The sequence below is a fragment of the Peromyscus leucopus genome, chromosome 2, assembly GCF_004664715.2.
Source record: "Peromyscus leucopus breed LL Stock chromosome 2, UCI_PerLeu_2.1, whole genome shotgun sequence".
Classification (NCBI taxonomy): domain Eukaryota; kingdom Metazoa; phylum Chordata; class Mammalia; order Rodentia; family Cricetidae; genus Peromyscus; species Peromyscus leucopus.
The window spans coordinates 122,975,479-122,978,660 of record NC_051064.1 but is presented as its reverse complement, the minus strand read 5'-3'; the positions used below and the strand labels follow the sequence as shown (position 1 = coordinate 122,978,660).

The 3,182-nt window shown below is 41.2% G+C and overlaps 1 non-coding gene across 1 annotated transcript; it reads left to right on the top strand.

Moving 5' to 3' along the window:
- The first annotated feature begins 2,791 nt into the window (after positions 1–2,791).
- Trnak-cuu lies at positions 2,792–2,864 on the top strand. Its single transcript has one exon. It is a non-coding gene; the product is annotated as a tRNA-Lys (tRNA).
- The last annotated feature ends 318 nt before the right edge of the window (positions 2,865–3,182 follow it).

Genomic DNA, 3,182 nt, shown 5'->3' with positions numbered 1-3,182 from the left:
AATAGCAGCAAGAATATAATTCTCGGGGGCATGGTAGCACATGACAGTAATCCCAGTAATCCCAGCACTTGAGGAGCAGAGGCAGAGGATCTCTGTGGATTCAAGACCAACCTGGTCTACATAGCAAGTTCCAAGCCAGCCAAAGTTACAAGTAAGATCCTATCAAAGAAGGAGAAGGAGTAGAAGAAGAAATAAAAGAATATAATTCTGTAATTATAAAAGAGAATATGAGAGAGAGAGAGAGAGAGAGAGAGAGAGAGAGAGAGAGAGAGAGAGAGAAGACAAGATTCTTAGCCAACATGCCTTTAATCCCAGGACTCAGGAGGCAGAGGCAGGTGGATCTCTGAGTTCAAGGACAGCCTGGTCTACAGAGAGAGTTCCAGGACAGCCAGGGATACACAGAGAAATCCTATCCTGAAAAAAAAAAAGTAATACTCATGCTGGGTATGCTGGCACAGTCTTATAATCCTAGAATTTATGGTAGAGGGAAGAGGATCAAGGGCTCAAGGCTATCCTCAATTATATAGTGAGTTTGAGGCAAACCTGGTCTACCTACAACCACATCTCAAAGAACAAAAGGAAGGAAGGGTATTGGAGAAATTATTTTGGCCACTCCACGTAGTTAAAAGGATATTTATTTAATGGCGAAACTCACAAATTAAGTAATGGGTTGGTCGCAGGGTCTGGGGAAGGTGTAATGCAGTCCAACGGTGTTCTCCGGAGCTCTACACAGTCAATCTGCACTGGTCAGCGTCCCGGCACGAGAGAGCGCCCCGAGCGAGCGCTGGCCCATCCAGCTCTCGGGTCCCCAGGCGCCTCCCCTCGCCCCGCCTCGTAGGCGTGACAGTTGCCAGAGTCTCAATGGGGGTTGGAACTTCCAGAACCAAGTTGGAATGGCTACCCACTACATCTCCCCCTTTTTGTCTAAATAAGAAGGTTCTAAACTAATACAAGACTATATACAAAGGAATGGTTATCAAATATTGTCCAGAAATAATGAGAGATAATGACCTAGATAAGATGTAACTACAACCAATGCAAACAATATCAAGCAAGAAACACATACTAAAATCCAGAGAAGTATAGAGCATAGGTAAACAGCATATTATAAAGATCATTCAAAGGTGTCCTATCCTAAAGAACCTGAACCTAATACTTAATAAGTTCTATCTAAGATATTATATATACTAAGTTGTAACTATAACTGCTAGTCTTCAATCCCATCAAAGACCTGAGAAGGAATATAACGGTACCTGAGAAATGGAAGACGGATGCAAGCAACTTTCGGGAATCTTGCAAGAGTAGACCAAGACAGCTGGCAGCCTGGACAGTCACCTAATGTTTCTCAGCATTGTTGGTGCATTCAAATTGGCTACAGGCCTAGAGTATCTGACAGACCATTTTCAGAAGCAGGATTTCTGAAAGACCATCTTACCCTGTCTTGGCAGAGTACAGTGGTCGCTTTCCTTGTGTCCCGCTTGTCCAGAAAGGAGAGCATTGCATTTGTACTGTCAGCCATCAAGGCAAAGGCAGTTCTTTGCCCAGTAGGCCATTTTGTGCCAAAAGACAAACTTCCAAATGGAAATGTCTTAGAAGCCCAACATTCTCTCGGGATCAATTGGTGCAGCCAGGAGCAATTGTGTCTCACGTCAACAGAATTCTAAGTTATTTAAATGCCATATTCTCCAGGTCTATGAAGTGTTTGAAGATTACCTGCCCATCTAACCTATGTATCTGTAAATCTGGATAACCTAACTAACGTAACTATAGAGATGACATAGGCGACTATAAATCTATAAATCTTATCTATCAAAATAACCTAAGGACTAAGGCTTCACGTAAATAAGGTAAACAGTCTATAAGCAAATGTATGGTGAAGAACGATGACTTCAAAATTGTGACAATACACAAGATATTTATAACAGAGGTAGGAATATATAGTGCGATATGCAATATGACAATAATATTAAATATATATCAATATACCGAATATCCTAAACAGAAGTAGAACATATATAAAGTATGACAGATATAAATTTACATTTGTATCAATATAAAAATGTTTCAAATAAGAGTAGAAATATATGTACATTATAACAAATATAGTTCTGTATTTGTATCAATATACAAATTATCTTAAACAGGAGTATAAAAATAGTCTACATTTGTATCAACATATAAGATTCTATAACAGTACAAATTACAGTGCAAATTATCTAAGATTGCTATTTTACTAAGTTTGTTTACTAGTATATACAATGATTTACCATCATATCTTATACCTATCCGTTCCATTTCTTCTCCCGCACCCCTTCTTTTTTTTTTTTTTTTTTTTTTTTTTTTTACAATCCTGAGTTAATATTTTCTTCCACCCCCAACCCTATAACCGTCATCCATAACCCTGAGAATTATGAAACCTAAGGGAGAAGGGGCGTCGTTTTCTTAGAATTGCTTCCTGCCGTTTAGGGGGTGATGTTATCTCTGTTGGGTACTGTGAGAAAGCTCAGATAGTTAAATCTCAGTTAGACTAACTGTAGGTTCTGCAGCAAGTTTTAGAGTAATGGGTAAGATTGTCTGAAATTCTGGCAAGAAGTGTAGTATGATGATGATTACCATGGCATCATTCTGGATTGGGTAGAGTTGTTGTTGTTGGGGCCCCATCTTCCTTCTGGTGACTTCTGAGATTGCTATTGGAAAAACTTATTTGTTATCAAAAATGGGAGGTTTGGATTTAAAGAGGACATAGCATGTAAGAAAGGATTCTGAGAAATCAAGAGTAAGCAGGGAACCAGCCCGGCTAGCTCAGTCGGTAGAGCATGAGACTCTTAATCTCAGGGTCGTGGGTTCGTGCCCCACGTTGGGCGCCAGATATTGGAGAAATTATTTTGGCCACTCCACGTAGTTAAAAGGATATTTATTTAATGGCGAAACTCACAAATTAAGTAATGGGTTGGTCGCAGGGTCTGGGGAAGGTGTAATGCAGTCCAACGGTGTTCTCCGGAGCTCTACACAGTCAATCTGCACTGGTCAGCGTCCCGGCACGAGAGAGCGCCCCGAGCGAGCGCTGGCCCATCCAGCTCTCGGGTCCCCAGGCGCCTCCCCTCGCCCCGTAGGCGTGACAGTTGCCAGAGTCTCAATGGGGGTTGGAACTTCCAGAACCAAGTTGGAATGGCTACCCACTA